The sequence below is a fragment of the Schistocerca americana genome, chromosome 1 (assembly GCF_021461395.2).
Source record: "Schistocerca americana isolate TAMUIC-IGC-003095 chromosome 1, iqSchAmer2.1, whole genome shotgun sequence".
NCBI lineage: Eukaryota > Metazoa > Arthropoda > Insecta > Orthoptera > Acrididae > Schistocerca > Schistocerca americana.
In genome coordinates this window covers 1,024,095,942-1,024,116,869 of record NC_060119.1, presented here as the reverse complement: position 1 = coordinate 1,024,116,869, position 20,928 = coordinate 1,024,095,942, and the positions used below count along the sequence as shown (strand labels likewise).

The 20,928-nt window shown below is 43.3% G+C and overlaps 1 protein-coding gene across 7 annotated transcripts in view; it reads right to left on the bottom strand.

Moving 5' to 3' along the window:
• The window catches only part of LOC124616497 (parathyroid hormone/parathyroid hormone-related peptide receptor-like), a 759,731-nt gene that overhangs the window by 67,230 nt on the left and 671,573 nt on the right, over positions 1–20,928 (bottom strand). For 5 of the 7 annotated variants that reach the window (XM_047144855.1, XM_047144812.1, XM_047144820.1 and 2 more), the window contains one exon: positions 19,494–19,550. The exons of the other annotated variants lie outside the window; for them this stretch is intronic. The gene's annotated coding sequence lies outside the window, so the exon portion shown is untranslated. The remainder of the gene's footprint in view (positions 1–19,493; positions 19,551–20,928) is intronic. 7 annotated transcript variants of the gene reach the window in all.

The window sequence follows — 20,928 nt, the reverse complement described above, 5'->3', positions numbered from 1 at the left end:
TTAAAAAGTAACACTATCGTCATGAGATGGCAGTCAGTATGGCGAGACACAGCATTGAAGAGCGAGCAAAGAACTTGGTGCAGTTAATGAAGTAACGATCATGAAGCTGCGCTGGACAATACTTCTGTTGCACTTTCCCTGTGTTACACTTATATGATTAACAGCACAGTTTAAGTAGACTGTCGATACTGAAAAGCCGGCTGTGGAGGCCGAGAGGTTCTAGGCGCTCAGTCTGGAACCGCGCGACCGCTACGGTCGTAGGTTCGAATCCTGCCTCGGGCATGGATGTGTGTGATGTCATTAGGTTAGTTAGGTTTAAGTAGTTCTGCGTTCTAGGGGACTGATGACCTCAGATGTTAAGTCCCATAGTGCTCAGAGCCATTTGAACCATTTTTGATACTGAAAATATAAGATTAAAAATGGAAACTGTTACAACTGAAAAAGTAGTAAGGTGTCTCTTGGTAAATATTTAGTTTTTCAGAGGTTGCTGGGAAAAAGACAACGAAGTAATCAACCTTGGCATTGGTTATGAAGTAATAAAACTCTTTAACCGTTTGTCACTTACTAGAATGACTGCTAGAATGAAATGTAGTATTTATGTGTCATCCGGCAAATTACTCTCCTCGGAGCAATTCCCGCGACAACGGGGCCGCAGTAATTGACCGTTAATTAAACTGAGCTTTGCAGTCTGCAGGCCAGAGCGTCTGCCCCTTCCTCCTTCCCTTGTCCCATCCCAACCCCACCTCACCTCCGACCGCTACGACTGGCAAACCGACTGCATGCACCATAACTGTTGATATCTACTGTTGGTCTACTTGTCATCATGTACAGTGGTGAGTCGCCCTGACATTTAATGCTGAAGTACTAATTACATGCTGAACCATTCGCACTAGACACTATGTATGTTTTATCAACATTTATCGCCCTGCTAATATTTTCCCATACGCTCCATTCTGGACGATAGTGACAGCAGAAACAACAACGGTGTCGTTGATGATCTTGATATGGCCAGCTAAGCTATGAAATTGATACTGTGCCGATCTTGGTAGAGATGAATATAACAAATAATTTCAGAAAATTGAACAGGAACACTATGGGCCAAAGTAGGAGCCTAGCGTCATATGGGTTGCAGCCAATTGATGCAGCATTTTGCCATACTGACAGCTTCGTCGAAAGCGATTCATTTCTCCAGGCAATGACAATCCTTCAGCATGTTTCAGTGGCACTCAAGTAAGTGGCAGCTATATCTTCTGCATTATCAAAGCCCTGGGGCCAGCCACGTAGGTCACCCGCCTGGATGGACCATGCATAGGTGCTTGCTCAGATTCCGTCTTTCGTGCAGGGTTACCAACATTCTTCTGGTGCAGCTACTATTCAAGCAGCCAGACTTTGAATCAACAACCACTGCCTGACGTTTCATCCATCAAGTCACGTTTACTCTCGCACCATATCTACGAGACTCCCAGCTGAAGGTACTACTGCTGCCTGATGTTCCATGGTATGAACTGGGGTCCACCCAGGCCTGTGCCACTGGAGGACACCACCAGACGCAGTGACCCAACCAATAGTGGTGGGTACATCATCCAGAAGTCACTGCCATCTCCCGCTACACTGGTCACTGACTTGTCTATCTCCGGTCACCTGAGCCTGGATGCTGTCACGCCACCATGACCCAGCAACAGCTGGCTGCTTGGAATGCTTTGGTAGCCAAGGCCGCTCACAGTGATGCGTCTTGACAGTCATGCCTGGATGCAGAGTTCAGCAACAGTCGCCTGTTATCTGGGTACTGCGTGCATGCTCCTCTAAGTGTGTATGTGGTTAACAATAAAGAACTTTGACAACATCTGGTTTTCTTCATCATCTACGCCTACAACACTCTCCAACAACTAACTAATAATCAATCGAAACTATATGATGTATGTACGCAGACTGAAAGCCACAAATGAAAATCTGTAACAAGACGAGGATTCGAACCTTGATCTCCTGCGCGCTAGACAGATGCGCTAACCCTGTCGCAAAAGCTTTGCACAACTGCATGGACTACCCTAGCAAGCCTCCCTCCTTAATCGAGATGCCCTTTCATGCCTCAGCCCACATGGTATTCCTCTTAAAATCGAAAAGCTTTGCAGAGGCTGTCCAACTGTATTGTTGCTGTGCCAGGGTGGTGTAGTGGCTAACGCATGTGCCTAGTCACAGGAGACCCTCGCTCAAATACTGGTCTTGGTGTAAATTTACATTGCTCACTTCCGTCTACATCTATGCATCACAGATCAAGACACAAAAGAATTAAAGGCATCAGCTGGCGGCAGGCATTGATCTATATCGTTGGGGGAAGTTGAAAATTTGTACCAGATTGGGACTCGAACTCGGGTCTGCTTCTTATGAGGCAAATGCGCTGACCACTGTGCCGTCCACACACAGTGATCACTACAACTGTGCGGACTGCCCTAGCACACTTCTAATCAGACCAAATTTGTCAACATACACCTTACGCTATTGACGTAGTGTTCCTGCTCTTTAGCCTCATTACAGGTGACATCTTTCCGATTCCCATAAGAGTTTAAGCTTTGTGTGCATTGGCATTCATCGCCGGAACAGACACCACATACATGCATCACAGACGTTTGAGACTTGAAAAAGTCTCTGGAATCATATACTCGTAGTTTCATTTGTTTAAAAGCGCCTACGCGTGGGTTTCGGGTAGGATCCCCCATTCCGTTCGATGCAGAGGTGCTATTCCATTATAACAAGAGAGCGTCTGCAATGCTGGTGAGCGCGAATTTGGATTGAGGAGGGAGGTGTGCTATGGTAGTCCTTGTAATTGTTCAAAGCTGCTGTGCCAGGGTGAGGTAGTGAGCAAGAGACCCAAGTTCGAATCCAGTCCTAGTTAAAAATATTCATACATTGCTTCAATCTGCATACAAACGTAAGAGAAGTAATAGATCGTTACAGTCTCCCTGAAACCACTACACTTGGTGTCAAAAAAAGAGCTGTTGGAGGTTTAGATGGTTGACTGACAGAGGGCGGCCGACATTAAGTTTTATGGGCTCGTAAGGTGGTTTCCCGCATTTCCTTTGGATGGAGAGTCACAGCAGTTGCTTGAGAGACAACAAGGAGAGCACTTCTGTGGGAAGCCAAAACATGCATTGTATCAACACCACCAGCCTGTTGGAGTGGTCGTAGTTTTCTCCAGTCGCAAACATGCAGACATGCTATTACAGTAAGATGAGGAGCAGCTTTATCAGAACGCAACGAGAAAAATACCAGTGGAGTGGTTTTAGGTTAATGTTGGTATTCTGGTCCTATTGTGTGTGTGTGTGTGTGTGTGTGTGTGTGTGTGTGTGTGCGCGCGATCACGGGCGCTCAAGACGAGAGTGTTACATCCAAAGCTGCATTAAGTGAAAGTCGATTGTAGTTCACTTCGGCCGGAAGTTGTGAACGTTCAGTTACGGCTTGTTGCCGTTATTGCACATGAGGGCGTGCTAACTGAATATTTTGTATTGGACGAAGGGTGTGCAGAGGTGAATACTGTGCCAGAAAGCAAGCCGGTTCATATCAGTATGTGCAGTGGGTGTGATTGAGCAAAAGTTAGAAGCAATTTAAAACCGTAGTACAGCCGTGGATTCACTCCATACTCTGTGGTTTTTATATTGATTCAGTACCGATCTTGTTATTGAATCTATGGTTGATTCATGTTTCTTGTGCACTGCTATATTTTCTTATATGAATCAATTCCTTACACATGTAACTAGCGTAATGATCACTTAGATATAAACGTTGGTAGTGTAGTAATACATTGCTAGTTGGTGTCTTGGTGATTTCGGGTAGCTAGTAGCAGGCAGGCCAGCAGCAAAAAATGGTTCAAATAGCTCTGAGCACTATGGGACTTATCTTCTAAAGTCATCAGTGCCCTAGAACTTAGAACTACCTAAACCTAACTAATCTAAGGACATCAATGCCCAAGGCAGGATTCGAACCTGCGAGCGTAGCGGTCGCGTGGTTCAAGACTGTAGCGCCTAGAACCGCTCGGCCACCCCGGCCGGCGGGAAGCAGCAGCTGGTAGCGATTTTACTCAGTCGTCTGTCACACATAAACAGCTGTTGTCATAACTATTAAAGGTCGAATATCGTGTATCGTAAGGCCTTACGTCGGTAGTCCGATTTCCCTTGTAGGGTCACGTTGATTTGTTTTTTATTCATTATTCCTGCTCTTTCAAGAAGATATTTGGTGTTATGCAAGTCCTATTCTAGGGTACTCTGGCCTCAAGCGATCTTATGTTTACAGTAGTGTTTCGTGTTATTAAATCAGTCTTTTCATGCTAAATAAGAGTGGGTAGTTGAATAATACGTTGAAGTTTGGTGTCCTGGTGATTCGGGGTAGTTAGTTGCAGGCAGGTAACCAATAGCTAGTAGCGATTTTACTCAGTTATTAGTCAGTTCATGCTTATTAACACTGATTAACCTGATAAAATTTACAATGTTACTTAAAATTTCCCGCCGGCCGGGGTGGTCGTGCGGTTCTAGGCGCTACAGTCTGGAGCCGCGCGACCACTAATGTCGCAGGTTCTAATCCTGCTTTGGACATGGATGTGTGAGATGTCCTTAGATTAGTTAGGTTTAAGAACTTCTAAGTTCTAGGGGACTGATGACCTTAGAAGTTAAGTCCCATAGTGCTCAGAGCCATTTGAACCATTTGAACATAAAATTTCCCTTGTTTTTGAACTACGCTATCAAGCTGCCCTAATTCCACGTCACCTAAATCCAATGTTAATGTGTCAGCGCACGTAGCGATTATTTATTTGCTGAATCAGCTAGCTAAGGTATGAGATAACGATGTGGAATTGCATGGACGATTAGAGAAGTTAAGCGAGGAAAGAAGGGAGTAGTCATTTCCTAGCGTTTCCCTACATGTCCTTGATGTTAGTGTATCCTCTTTGGTAGCCTCATTTCCCGGTAGATCTGGGGAATAATTTGGATACCGCCACAGATAGAGAACTGGAATGACGAAAAGTTGTTAAGTATGGCTCGGTTAGGGTTATCAGTGGATGCTGTGGCATAATGTCGTACAGTACGGATAGTTACAGGATGCTCAGTCCCTGCAGTACTTACAGACAAGATTAGTAGAACGTCAGAGAAAGAGAAATACGTTTTAATGTTGTAGTGAAAAGGTTAATGAGGTAGTTCAAAAACAAAGGAAATTAGTTTTCAAGAAAATCAGTATCGATACGTAAGCATTGACTGATGGCGACAGCGCCAATAAAGACTTCTTGCAAAATGCAGAGCAAAGGATACTTCATGTACTTTTGTGGTACCTACCAGTGAATATGTCGCTTAAGGTTCACATGGAGATACCAAGAAACTTGAACAAAATAGTGGCCGCTGCGGCAGATTTTGCTGAGCCAGACAGGGCAACCAAGCAAAGAGAAACAAAATTATTCTTCATTGTGGGGGTTTTATGTTATAGATGTGACATTCAGCGGTATTATAAGAAACCACAGTGTCAGAGTTGTAAGCAGTTTGGACGCTCTAGTCGGGAATATCCACGCAGGTTTCCTCATAAGCAAGGAGCGTGGACGCAGGGTAACGCTCGTACCCCTATGTTAAAAGGGAAACGGTGCGATGTTATCACTGCGTAACGTTCCCAATAAATGTGAGAACGGGACACCTCTATTCGTTATGTGGCGGACGCTTATTTATCCAACTATGTAATAAGAAGTTTGTGTAAGTTTTTACTGGATATGGGGTCGTACGTATTCACTTCATTGTAGGGTAAGTAATGTATGGTAAGTAGTGTATATGGAGTGTAGTGTCTACTTAGTCGGTTCTGCTACGATTGGTTTGTGAGTTGGGAGAGAAAGACTTTCGAGCCTGTGCGGAATCGCCCACTAGGTTTAGCGGTTACTACCCGACATACATCTGCTGAATTTCCTGATTAAACAATACATCAAAAACGATCTAGATGGGCCGCGTAGTAGAACGGGATGGTGTATTGTTCCAGCTCAGTTTTGCGGGCAAAAGGAAACTGCCACGTGGCACACTCTAGGCAAGGAACAGTCATCCGAACTGCGTATTCAATTGGTCCAGGCCAACACACAGGATATAATACCGAAAAGTACGGGGAAGCTGGTGTGGGTGGACGCAGGTGCTGATCTGTAGGTTAATTGTTTTCTGTGTGTTTGAGCCTTTGGCAAATGGTGGGGAACTGGATCAGGTACCTTGTTTTATATGACGTAGTTTTTCTTATGTACGGGAAGTAGATAGAAGCAAGGACAGTTTTAGTTCAGAAGAAGTCAAGGTACCACCTAGTGTGCAGACAGCTAACTCAGAATTTTTGGAGGAAGATGAGCTGAACAGAGGTTTCAAAAATGGTTCAAATGGCCCTAAGCACTTTGGGACTTAAAATCTGGGGTCATCAGTCACCTAGACTTGGAACTACGTAAACCTAACTAACCTAAGGACATCACACACATCCATGCCCGAGGCAGGATTCGAAACCGCGACCGGAACAGCAGCGTGGTTCCGGACTGAAGCGCCTAGAACTGAACAGAGGTTCCAGTGTAGAATTTACAACACTGGGATTCTCAACGAGTTTGTTTGCTTGCCCATTCTCCGCAGCACGCATGGAAATATTTGTTTTGTGAAGAGAAGGTGAAACGCTTCTGGGAGAAATAAAATAAAGTGCAGCAAAAAAGGTTTTTTATCTACCAAACAAATGTTACTGGGATTCATGAGCGAACCACACTAAGGAGGAAGCTGTCGCTTTTGGAAGGACGTGGCAGTGTGTACATGGAGAGATTATTAAAGACAAGTGGAGTTGCTTAATCCTCCAAGGCAACTGCCAGCTACGTCACTATTGCAGCAAAGTACTCCCACTGGGTATTAGTGAGCTGTATACAGGAAAACATACCGACTTAAACGTCATCTGTAACTAGTAATGGAGGAATTTATTAATCATTAGGTTCGTGATGCAATTAAACAAGAATGTAATAGTCCACGGGGAGCACCAGTAACTATAGATCAAGAAATGCCCTCGGAGGGCTTCAAAGTTTATAGGTTTTGTTGTGATTGTAGATAGTTAAATCAACAGTCAGAGATGCTTACCCAGTGCCTAACATCACAGAGACCCTGGAAAATCTGGGATAATGGCATCATTTTACAACCATTGGTATGCGAAGTGGGTATCACCAGTTAGTGGTAGCACTGGAGGACCGAGCAAGGTAGCTTTTACAGTTGCATCTGATCATTATCAGTCCATCGCCTAATAGACGGAGTACTATGGAGTCTAAAGCTGAAACAGTGCACAGTGTACCTGAATAACTCCAATGCATTTTCCACGGACAACTAACAGCACATAGTTTGTTTATCAGAGTACTTTGATTGGTCTCGTGTGGTCCAGCTGGCAACTAAGAAAAGGGTTATTTTCTATTACAGAAAGTTCGCTGTTTAAGTCATATTATAGCCTAAGATGGTTTACGAATCTTCCTGGATGAAAACCGCACAAAATAGACACATACGATGCAGCACATGCTCACCCATGTGATAAATATCGTACCAAACTATTTCACTCTAGGTGCTACCGAATCAGCCGCTTGTGTAATATTGCTGATAATGGGTATTGTTTACTGGCATCTCAAATGAAGAGTAGTCCAGAAACCACCGTTACGCTAATTTAACTTGCATTTCCAATCTAGTTGTCTCAGCACGAATAAAGAGTCGACTCAGCCTCGAACAACTGAAATAAAGCAGTGCAAAACAGGATGTAAAGACTGTGTTTGTGCTTCACAAAAGTGAGAGAGCGAATATAGCGTAGATATAGGTGAGGAAGGACACCGAAATGCCAATACGCAGAACTGAAGATTTGGGCAGTGGAAAATCCTTGTTCACACCAAGCCGTACCGCCTCGTTCCGCAAAGGTGGCTGTGTGGTGTTCGTTGACGGCATAGTTTATCGTTTCATGAGGAGTTGAGTCTTGTGGGTCCTGTTACGCGTAATTGAGCAAGACATTCTGAAAGCAGCCCCTGAGACACACCTATCTGTTGTGGAACATACTGTTTCTCGGTTTCAACTTGTGGCAGAAAACGACGGACACCAATCGAACGTGCGTTGCACCAGCCTCAGGACAGTTTGAAATTGATGTCATTTTGCCCTTTGTGCAGTTTTTTACTCCAGGACAATTAAATAACTATGCCAGTTTGCTTTTTATGTGCTTTTGGCCTCAGGACAATTAAAAATAGTGGTTTTTCATCCGATGTGGTACGACCTTCCCATGGTGGTTGGGCTTACCTAGCTAACAGTAGTGCCCCAAGTGTTCATTTCCGAAATTGTGCTGTCAAGCACAACTGACACTACATATGATGGAAGGTGCCGCTTAAATCATATACCTCGTATTGGGATTCATCAGTCGTTTGTAGCTTACCTCATTTGCGTTAAGATGCTTACAGCGTCATCTATTGGTAAACTTCTCCTTACTTTTCTTGGACCCATGACGTTTCACACTGTGTCAATAATGTTGTTGTCGTTGTTGTGGTCTTTAGCCCAAAGCCTGCTTTGATGCAGCTGTCCATGCTACTCTATCCTGAGCAAGCCTCTTCATCTCAGAGTAACTACTGCAACCTACACCCTTATCCTCCGTCCGCGATTTTTACCCCCGCACGTTTCTCTCCAGTACTAAATTCATGATCCCTTGACGCCTCAGAATGTGTCCTACCAACCGATCCCTTCTTCTACTCAGGTTGTGCCAGAAATATCTCTTTTTCTCAATTCTATTCGATAGCCCCTCATTAGTCATGTGATCTATCCATCTAATCTTGCACATTCTTATGAATCACCACATTTCAAAAGCTTCTATTCTCTTCTTGTCTAAACTGTTCATCGTCCATGTTTCATTTCCATACATTGCTACCCTCCATCCCTCCATACAAATACTGTCAGAAAGAACTTCCTGACACTCTATACTGATGGTAACAAATTTCTCTTCTTCAGAAACGCTTTTCTTTCCATTGCCAGTCTACATTTTATATCCTTCCTACTTCGACCATCATCAGTTATTTTGATTCCCAAATAGTAAAACTCATCTACTACTTTAATTCTTTCGTTTCCTGATCTAATGCCCTCAGCATCATCTTATTAAATTTGAATACATCTTCGTTTTGCTTTTGTTGATCTTCATCTTATATCATCTCCTAAACTTACTGTGCATAACGTTCAACTGCTCTTCCAAATTCTTTACTATCTCTGACAGAATTACAATGACATCAGATAACCTCAAAGTTTTTATTTCTTCTCCCTAGACTTTAATCCTGCTTCAGATTTTTCTTTTGTTTCCCTTACTGCTTGCTCAATATACAGATTGAGTAACATCGGCGATAGGCTACTATTTTGCCTCACCCCTTTCTCAACCACTGCTTCCCTTTTGTACCTTGACTCTTATAACTACCATCTGGCTTCTGTACCAATTGTAAATAGCCTTTCAAAAATGTTCAAATGTGTGTGAATTTTTAAGGGACGAAACTGCTGAGGTCATCGTTCCCTAGACTTACATCTACTTAAATTAACTTACGCTAAGAACAACACACACTCCCATGCCCGAGGGAGGACTCGAACCTCCGACAGGAGGGGCCACGCAGTCAAAATAGCCTTTCGCTCCCTGTATTTTACTCCTGTCACCTTTAGAATTTGAAAGAGAGTATTCCAGTCAACATTGTAAAAATCGTTCTCTAAGTCTACGAATGGTATAAACGTAGGTTTGCCTTTCCTTAACCTATCTTGTATGAGAAGTCGTAAGGTCGGTATTGCCTCACGTGTTCCTACGTTTCTTCTGAATCCAAAATGATATTCCCCGAGGTCGGCTTCTACCAGTTTTTCCATTCGTCTGTAAAGGATTCGTTGTATTATTTTGCAGCTGTCACTTGTTACGCAGATTGGTCGGTAATTTTCACATCTGTCAGCACCTGCTTTCTTTGGAATTGAAATTATTATATTTTTGTTGAAGTCTGAGGGAATTTAGACTGTCTCATACATCCTGCTCACCAGGTGCAAGAATTTTGTCATGGCTGGCTCTTCCGAGGCTATCAGTAGCTCTAACGGCATGTTGTCTACCCCCGGAACGTCAATTCGACTTAAATCTTTCAGTGCTTTGTCTAATTCTTGATGCATATCATGTCTTCCGTCTCATCTTCATCTACGTCCTCTTCCATTTCCATAATATTGCCCTCAAGTACACCTCCCTTGTCAATAATACGCTGCTCGTATTTGACATCATTCTGAACAGCGGTTCCCTTTCTACAGCGACTTGCAACTAAAACTTAAATTATGAACAACCTGTACACAGGGTGGGGCGCTTAGCTTCGGACAAATGAAATCTTTTAAAGCAAATTTATTAAAACAAAATATAAATGAAAATGGAAATCGTTTTACATATAAAATGATCGGCTCCAATCTTGTCGTGAAGCGATTGTACGCACTCTTTAAAACAGCGTTGTTCATATTCGCGAATGTTGCTTCGATAGCGGTGGTTAGGGTGCATCCACTTATTGGTAACTATTTTGACTACGCTCCAAACATAGCAGTCGAGGGGGTTCAAAAAAATGGTTCAAATGGCTCTGAGCACTATGGGACGTAACATCTTAGGTCACCAGTCCCCTAGAACTTAGAACTACTTAAACCTAACTAACTTAAGGACAACACACACATCCATGCCCAAGGCAGGATTCGAACCTGCGACCGTAGCGGCCGCGCGGTTCCCGACTGAAGCGCCTAGAACCGCTCGGCCACCACGGCCTGCTCGAGAGGGTTCAAATCCGGGCTATTCGGGGACCAGAAAACCTCTGACCAAAACATTAAACGTTACCCGGGAGCCAGTTTTGCACTAACTGCCTCATATGAGGTCTTCTTCTGGTATCCGACGAATTTTCGCTTGCTATAATTCAACACTGCCGCCAATTTCCTCAGCGATTGCCCCGGGTCTTTCTAAATCAGCGCCTGAGCCTCTTCAATGACTTCCGAAGTTTTGAAGTTTTCTCACTGGGTTAGTGGAAAATTCCCCAGACTTCTCCGAAGCATTATACTTGGCCACAAATCGTAAACAGCTGAATGGAAGAATTTCAGTACTCCGCACTTGTCCATAACGTCTCGGCCATTTTGAGGCTCTGATTTTTACCTAGATGCCTATGGCTTCCAAAATTACCATCGAGACCTCCGGCGGATCTAGATATGCCGGGAAATTCATATAGAAATTTGTCCAGATTTAAGCGCCGCTCCTTGTATACCTCAGAATCACCCGAACTGGTCATGGGCACGACTAGACTATATGCATTGACGAACGACGAGTATCAGACTTTGCAGCGAATTCGCTGAAACTTTTCTGACGCAGCTACAAGTGGTGCACCAACTCTGCGAACCAAAGACGCAGCCTGACGGCCTAACCGTTAAGGCGCCTTCACTTCGCCGCCATCGGGGTAAGGGGGAGAGGATTGGGTCACGCTACTGCCATATGATCCGAGCTGAATCCGATGCTGCCACACACAGCGCTCAAACTATCGGTCGAATGTTTGTCATCCAGACTTGGCTGGCCCTCTTCCTGCCTCGCTCCAGCTACCCGAGCCAGGATGCTGTCGCATCCTCCTAACTCACTTGTAATTCATTGGTATCCAGGATCTCTCGCTCGTAGACAACCTCTTAGAGAAGCACCTACAGTGGTACATCGCTGCAGGTGCGCAAGGGTGCAGGGTACAACACCTGCTGCCTGTCGTCTGTTCCCTGCAAGTATCCAGTAGTACGACTGTGTACAACAATATGGAACTTCGACTACATTTTTTTGCCTTCATCGTCTACACTCCCACCCACTTACCAGCTCCACTTTCTCTATACCATCTTGAATTCGTAAGTAACTTTACACACGGTCAGTGATCACTGGTAAGCTTTTTGATGTTACGTTATCATCAGTATTAGCGTTAAGCAGAGCTCCTCGCTAGGCCGTGAAAGCCTAAGGGATGCCTACCAGTTGCCGTGTCATCCTCCGCCTTGCACCGTCATGTGGATGCATGTGGTCAGCACACAGCTCTCCCGGCCCTTTTGCAGGCTTTCCACACCGTGGAGAAGCTACTACTCGATCAAGTAGCTCTTCAGCTGTCATCACAAGACTGAGTGCACCCCATACCAATCCTCCCAGCAACGAAAGAGTCGTCGGGTACCGCACCGGGGTCCTCCACACGGCAGCCATATTCGCTGACTACTCAGCTGTGGAGGCGGAGTTAACAGTAGTGCTACACAGCAGAAATGTATTAAAGACAAACGTAAAATTTTCTCTCAACTCCCTTCCAGCCCGGACAAGGCAGGCCAACGCCCCGTGTCACCATCAAAACTGCAGACAACTGCACGGAAAAACGCATAAGAGATTCCCTCAACCCGTTCAAGCTAGAAGCTTGAAGTGTAATCTCAGAAAGATGACTTAAGTCTGTAGAAGCAATCACGTCATTGTAACAGCTCATTTTTTTTTTTTTTAAATGGGTAAAAGATTCATAAGAAAGTCTGGCACACTGCTGATACAGCGGGAAAGTGACAACTTGGTGCCCTGAAAGCCATTCATGCGAAATAGAGAGAGGTGAAGTCCGCTGCAGAGCCCAGAAAAGTTGCCAACATTCGTTCATTACTGACCCGACATCACGCCACTGTCTCAAACCGATAGTATGAGGGTGAGTTACATGAAAATCAGATTTTTTTTTTTTTTTTAATATCATTGATTGTGCAGAAGTAGTACAAAGCTGTATCACATTTAAACATAATCTCCCCACACTCAACGCAAGTCCTCCAGAGCTTACAAAGTTCATAAGTTCCTTCAGAAAAAAAATTCTTTTGGTAGTCCGCGCAACGACTCATGCACCGCGTGGCGTACCTCTTCATCAGGACGGACCTTCTTTCCTCCCATTGCGTCTTTGAATGGTCCAAAAATATGGAAATCGCTTTGGGCAAGGTCTGGGTTGCTGGCGCTCTTCGTTTCCGGTTGGTGGAAGTGAACCCAGGTTTCGTCCCCAGCAACGATTCTTGCAACGATGCCATCACCTTCTCGTTCAAAGCGCCGAAGAAGTTCTTAAAAGCATCAACATGTCGTTCTCTCATTTCAGGAGTCAGCCGCCGTGGCACCCATCTTGCAGACACTTTGTGAAACCGGAGCACATCATGCACAACGTGGTGTGATGACCCTTGATCAATCTGTAAATTTGTTGCAATGTCATCAGTGTCACTATGGCTTCAACTGCTGCAATGTTCTGTGGACTCACAACTCGTTGTGCCTGACCTGGACGATTAGCATCTTCCACTGAAGTCACACCATTTACGAACTTCCTACTCCATTCGTAGACTTGCTGCTGTGACATACATGCATCGCCGTACTGAACCTTCATTCGTCGATGAATGTCAATAGGTTTCACAACTTCACTACGAAAAAATCGAATAACAGAACGCTGTTCTTCCCTGTTACCAGTTGCAAGTGGGGCGGCCATCTTTATACTGATGCTGCGACGGTATACGTGCATCTGCACTGTGATGCCACCTACAGGCCATTCTGCACGCTGTTTGTAGCACGCTTACCAACCTACAGGATAACGGCGCGAAATTTCGATTTGTTACTACAAATTTAAGATTTTCATTTGACTCACCCTCGAAATAAATCCGAGCCTCTGTGTCCAGTCGCTACGTTACAGTACACAAGCTACGAGGCCGAGTCTGTAAAGCGCTATTACTGTATATGAAGACGACTTCCACCTGCTGTTTCCTGTCTGGCCTACCAGACTCTGATTCTATCAGGTGCCCACCTTGCAGGCACTAATGAGAGGATTAAAAGAATTCTAGCTGCGGCTTGCTGAGATGATGGTGCTTGATGTGCTGTACACCTGTTGCAGTATTTGGCAAAAGTGCAAACCACTGGTGCCACACGACTGGTACTCGTAGGCATTCATCTACGTCCCCAACCTCCCTTGGTGCAAGGAATACGATATGGCCCATTTCTACTTCCTGAGAACAGCAAAGAGATTATCCGAACACAATGCCTTCGATGTCAGCGAGAGTGCTCTGGTAACTGACACTTTCCGTCCTGGTCAGTCGCGCCTATCAGACCGGCTACGCCGTGCGCACCCGAGGTCTGCCACCCACGCGACACTGTAGTTCCGTGAGCCGCACGCCGAGAGCGACACGCACCAGAGCTGGCAGCAGCAGCAACTTCCGAGACCGCGATGCAGCTCTGCCACCAGTCTTGGTGCTGACACAGAACAGAATATCCGATTGTAAACTGTATTGATTAAATTCTTGTTCGACTAATGTTGCGTCATTAATACCCAGCGCACCGACTGGTCTACTCCATCTGCACTTCACACTCAGTAGGTTAAAAGTATTTCGTGGATATCTTTTTCAGCAGTACAGCTGTTGTCACTGATACCTATGCCTCTTGCTGTAAAAAAACAATGGTGGTATCATTAAGTTATGACATGAACCACTCTACATTCGAATGGTGGCAGCACCAAAAGATAAATGCAATTTTCACTTGCTTAAAGTTCACGGAGAGGAAACTGGATTGTAATTAATGCCAGTGCTTTTACTCTCCAAAACTGTACCATAATGTTACGAATGGCTCATATTCATTACATTAAAAACTAAAAACCTGCCTCGATTCCGAAAAAACATCTTGTGTTATGTGTTAACCCAGGTTTCGGCGTAGATAATTACACCTTCTTCAGAACAACAATAAAACCCACAAGTGCCTAAGAAGACCTATGTCAATGATTAAAAGAACACCATAGCTATACATTTATAAACGAAAAAGAAATGGTGTACACCATTAAGTTAAGTAGTGATTTTGACTTTGTATATATGTACTGTTTGTGTTTTCCTTTTCGTTTTCATTTATAAATGTATAGCTATGGTGTTCTTTTAATCATTGACATAGGCCTTCTTAGGCACTTGTGGGTTTTATTGTTGTTCTGAAGAAGGTGTAATTATCTACGCCGAAACCTGGGTTAACACTTAACACTAGGTGCTTTTTTCGCAATCGAGGCGGGTTTTTAGTTTTTAATATATTAACCAACGATTGCTGACGCGCTGCGATGTTAAAGGTTCTCATATTACATTCATGGCTCGCAGTTACCCATCGTTTTTATAAGAGAAGGGAATGTGAAGTTATAAATCAGTTAAACGAACAAGTTTTTGTGTTGACCAATTCATGATTTCATTTTCTTTATTTTAGGCTTCTCGTCATCTGTAAGGCTTGGTGCATGTCCTTCTCAATGACACCGTGAGAGGAACACGTGTGTCAAGTGCTTTGCCTGTTTTGGTACGTAACTGTGATAAGTGTAGTGCTTGAGTTTTGTGGAAGTAAATGTGAAGCGAAAATGAGAAATCTTGTAGTGGACATAACGGCGTTGATGCCCACATCCAACGGAAGTCTTCACATTGGCATACACCCTATAGACAAAAAAATGTTATATGGCACATTACAAAGCAACTAACACAATGGGACGGAATTCAGTAGATGTGATGTTTCTGTACAGCCAGACGACTACAGTTTCAAGAAAAATTCGATGATTTATTCAACATAAAGATGATTCGCAAATTGAGCAAGTCAATAAGACATTCGCCCATCTGTGACCCATATGCAAGCAGTTATTCGGCTTGACATTGATTGATGCAGTTGTTGGATTTTGCTCCTAATGGATATTGTGCCAAATGCTGTACAACTCGTGCGTTAGATTATCAAAATCCCGATCTGGTTGGAGGGCCCTGACTATAATACTCCAAATGTTGCCAATTGGGGAGAGATCCAGCAAACTTAATGGCCAGGGTAGGTTTTAGCAAGCACGAAGACGAACAGTAGAAATTCTTGCCATGTGGGAAGGGGCATTATCTTCCTGAAATGTAAGCCCAGGATGACTTGCCACGAAGGGCTACAAAACGAGGCACAGAATATGGTCAACGTACCACAGAGATGTAAGGTTGCCGCGGATGACAACCAAAGGGGTCCGTCTATAAAATTAAATGGCACCCAGGCGTTGGGTGGTATCCCATCGCTGTCTGGGGCGTCTCTGGACACTTCTTTGGTGGTCACCGGGGATTGGAATAACAATGACTGGAACAGAATTGTCACTCTTCATGAGACCCGATTCGAACGGAATCCAGATGACGAGAGAAGACGTGTCCGACGAAATTACGGACAGTCGTGGGATACCAACATGACTGTCACGCGCCATGTGACCCGACAACCAGGACTGATTGTCTGGGGTACCATTTAATTTCATAGTAGACCTCATTTGGTTATCATCCGCGTCAACCTTACAGCACAGCGGTGCATCGAGGATTTTGTACGCCATGTTTTGTTACCACCCTGGATTTCAGCAAGTAAAAGCCCTTCTGCACGTTGCGATGATTTCTACTGCTAGTCTTCAAGTTTGCCAGCGGCGTTCCCAGATCTGTCCCCAATAGAGAACATTTGGAGCTTTATGGGCACGGCGTTCCAACTAGCGCAGGGTTTTCATGATCTAATGCGCCACTTGGACAGAATGTGGCACGATATCCCTCAGGAGGACATCCTACAACTGTATCGATCAATGCCAAGGTGAACAACAGCTTGGATAAGAGCCACAGGTAAACCACTGCGTTATTAACCTATTCAGTTTGTGAAGCTCTCTCTCTTGAATAACTTACCCAATTTTTCTGAAATAATAATCACTTATTTGTCTGTACATGGCCATCACATCTATCGATTTCCGTCCCATTAGAGTAACTCCTTCGTGGATCCTCGTATTTTTGGTACTTTCCTTATTGATTTAAGGAACTGTATCCTGTACAGTACTAATATGATGTGTACAATTACATTTTTACTATATAAGTAATCCAACGATGCGTGGCGCAGAGTATTTTTCGTCATGCCAGTCGCGACACACAGATTTTTTAAATTAATTACCGGTTTCACCAGTAATAGATAAGATTGTGCAGAAATTAGTCGATGGACGAACACCACGCGAAACGGTTAACTTAAGTTAAAATTGTGCGTGATTTTGCCACTGAATAAATAATTTAGAAAAGGAAATTATCAATCACGGGCTGGTCTTTGTTACGAAATCTCTCTCCCTCTCTCTCCAAGTCAGATATTTTCAATACACTTGTGGAATCTGATCATAGACACTCGCAGTTGGAATGTAACAGAGGTATTCACATATATAACCTTCCAGGAGTGGGCGACTGTTATTTTGTAAATGCATTTGTAATATGTAGCAGCGTCATCACATATAGTCGTAGCTGAACGGTAATAGTAGCATATGCGAGAGTTGAAGTGAATTCCAACGATGATCCGATTTCTCCCCTTTCCCTCTCTATCTAAATGTAATTAAAATTAATTGTTAACTCACGGATCAATTAAACTGCTTCGCGTGACATTCCTTGCTTATAAGCGAACACCGGAATCTTTTAACTCACTACTGAATATTCCCAGTCGGAAAATACCTGACGCACTCCAAGATTTCTGGCATCTATATGTACACAAAGAAGTTTTACATGAGTCTCGTAGCTAGGATAATATGATAAAATACAAGGAACAATTCTGCCCATTTTGCTGGGATTCATCTGTAAAGAATTAATTGACAAAAAATTTTTACAATCGTCTATAATACTGACCTTAATTTTCTTAAGGTAACGGCGAAAGCGGGCTGACTTGAACTTACTTTCTGTATTGCACTGATTCAATGTTTCTATCACTGTCTCACCTTGCTTGACAACAGTGATACCGTTTTGTACTGGACAAATATGACAAAAATATCTGTAGCTGTTATCGTGAGAATCGTCGAGGTATTAATCACAAATATTTTAAAACCTCCCAGTTCAATTATCGTCGTTCCAACCAGATACACTCTTTTCCTCTTCACATAGCCTTCCCACGATCAGAGTAATGAGAGGATGACATCTGGTTTAAATGTTAAAATTCACGCAGCATTTCTCAAGACTGCACTCCATCTGTAACGCGGGACTTTGTTACGGGGGCGCTGCTCCAATTTTGTCCTGAAAAATACACCACGACTCTCTCCTTGAATTCTATCCTCAGCTTGGCAGTCTACGAGCGTTCTCTTGAATGAACGACTGGAAACTTCACTACCAACCTACTGCTGTAGGCAACAAAGATTTTTCGTCTTTTGTTCTTTCAAAGTAGAACCTTGAACTCTAGCACGTAGCGTTGCGTATTCCGCAGCAGAGAAAGACGTGAAATCTTGTGTTAGCTGCCGAAGAGGTTTCAAGATTGCCACATTTATAAATCTCATAAAACTGTATTCGGCTGACATGCTCAACATCTTTATGTGATATTTTCGAACAAATGACATAAAAGTTATAAAATAGTTGTTAAAAAGCAAGTTTCAGAGTAAATATTTTTGTTACGAAAGGCCTATCGCATCAGCTTTGGGCTTAATATCTTGCAATTATTCCTGTGCGGCTTCGACAAGATACAATGGTTCGTCGTCATTTCGATTTAAAAGCTCCGGCAACTGCTGTCGTGCTATACTAAATTGTGTTAATTCAGATCCTACAATAATGCAACGACTATTCTTTTTACTGTCAAAACGTGTTCCCGATAGATGGGTGCCATTTACAGTTGGTACCTTTATGCAGGACTTACACTCTAGAATGCTAGTTTCTATAGAATCTTGAATGGCTTGTTAAACGTGTTCTGGTGACCAACTACATACCAGCAACAGAGGCATCCAGGTTATGGTAATTTGTTACCGTCAACTTGCCAGTGTGGTTCAGCAAAAGATTGTACTCGTACATTCTGCAACAGATGGCTCTTCGGAAGTGGGTAAGATAATAGCTGTGTGCAGTTATATGAAAATGCACAGAAGGTCCCACAGGACCTAAGACTGTCGATAATAAGGCCTGAATGAAAGTACTCGCTGATGATGGCGCGAATGTGAGGAAATATGTTTGGACCTTAAAAAGAGTCGTTGTTTGAATAACTGCGGATCTGATTTCTCATAAATGAAACACTCCTTTTATCCACATTCACAGATTATCTTGCTAAACAGATAAATCAAATTGCTGTAGCACGTACTACACTGTAACACACGGGGTGAGTGTGCCCCAATGACACATTGCTTCGTGAAAATTCTGTGGCATTCATATATAGTGATATTTCGGTCGGTTCTTTATTATCTTTATGGAAATTCTGCGGCTTATTAAGTATGTGCCAACTGAGATCAAGAGTCTCTACTCAATGTTCTTCAGCTCAAAAATATGCATAAACTTAGATCATGTGCAGTTGTTAAAGAAATCTGGAAGCAACATAAAAATCTCCATTTAAACGTAGTAGGACAGTTTCTGAAAATTATCGGAATGTATTCTCCCTGTTGCAGTATTCTAGATTGCTCAGAATAGCTGTTCGTATATCTTATAGAACCCAAAAAGAAGAAAAGCACGATAGTTTCACGTTTAGTGACAAACATTTTCTTGTAGCGCGGTACTCACTCGTTGGATTTACAAATTGAGGAAGTTTTGGTGGTGGCTGGCTGCATGAATTTTCATCTGCAACAGAAAAAAATTAACGAAATGTTACAGTACGTCCATTCGCAAGATTGCACATTTGATGAAAGTGGTCAATTTATTATGATTTATGGCTTCGTGCAGAAAAATTTCAAATCGGGTTTGTTTCCACTGGGAACAGTGTGCTCCACGACCGATTTAACGAGATCCAATTTAGGATGAAGATCAGTATCGCTCGTAAATTTTTAAACAATTTATTCCCGATCGATTTTAGTGCAGTTGTATCCAAGTCATGATGACCCGTCGTAAATAGAATCGCACTTTATACAACATTGACATTACAGATAACAGTTGAAATTGTTATGCACTTATGAGTTTAACTATTACCAGTTATGTCAATGCAGTACCATGTGCTATTTTATTTACGATGACTCATCATGACTTGGAAATAACTGCACTGAAGATAGCTACACAGTAGCCGAAATCACTCTGCAGTAAACAGATTAAAAATTTACGACCGATGCTGCTCTTCCTCCTACCTCGGAAAATTTCAGATGTCACACTTTTCTTTACTGAACTGTGAAAGTTTCACACACACTTATTACAGCCTACATCTATTACAACTAAAATCTGCTAAGACACCCTTTCGGTTTCATCCTTTTATTGTTCAATTCGCGAGCAGTGCACATGATGTGTGATATCCCATTATCTCTGCATATTGTTGAAGGATGAAGTCATTTCTATCAGAATGTTATTTTAAAACACTACTTTATTAAGCATTGCTAGCTACATAGAGACTTCACATGTCGTCAGACACTAAGGCCTTTAGGCAACAAGAGTGGCACATTGTTTAAATTTCATAGACCATTTCTGCAGCATGTATCTGCATTGTCAGAAGAAACTAAGTTACGTGTTCCGGGTATCCTGCACAGGAAGTTCTGCTGTGGTACGAATAAATAGGTGCATCACGGTAAGTGATAAAAAATGGTGCAGCGAACGGATACGTACTCGAGTTGAAGTACGCTCTACAATACGATTCTTGTGGACTTTTCTTTTATACTGTACACAGATTTAGCATGAAGTTCCGGCGTTACATGGATCAAAGACTGTGTTGCAAAGGAGGAAAGAGGGAAGATTAGGGTTAACGGCTATATCGATGTCATTAGAGACGGAGCAGAATCTTGCGAAGGTTCAAAGAAGAGATAGGAAGTTTCCCGTGCTCTTTCGAAGTATCCACCCCGCCACTTGCCTGGAGCAATTTAGTGAAATCACGGAATACGTTAATCTGTATGGTAGCATGCGCATTTGAGCCGTCGGCCACGTCGGGCCGTAGTGGAATGGTGCCAATGATTTTCCAAACGCCGCACAGACATGGGTGACGCTGACTGGAAGGTCCAGACTTTGTACCAAGTGATCTCCA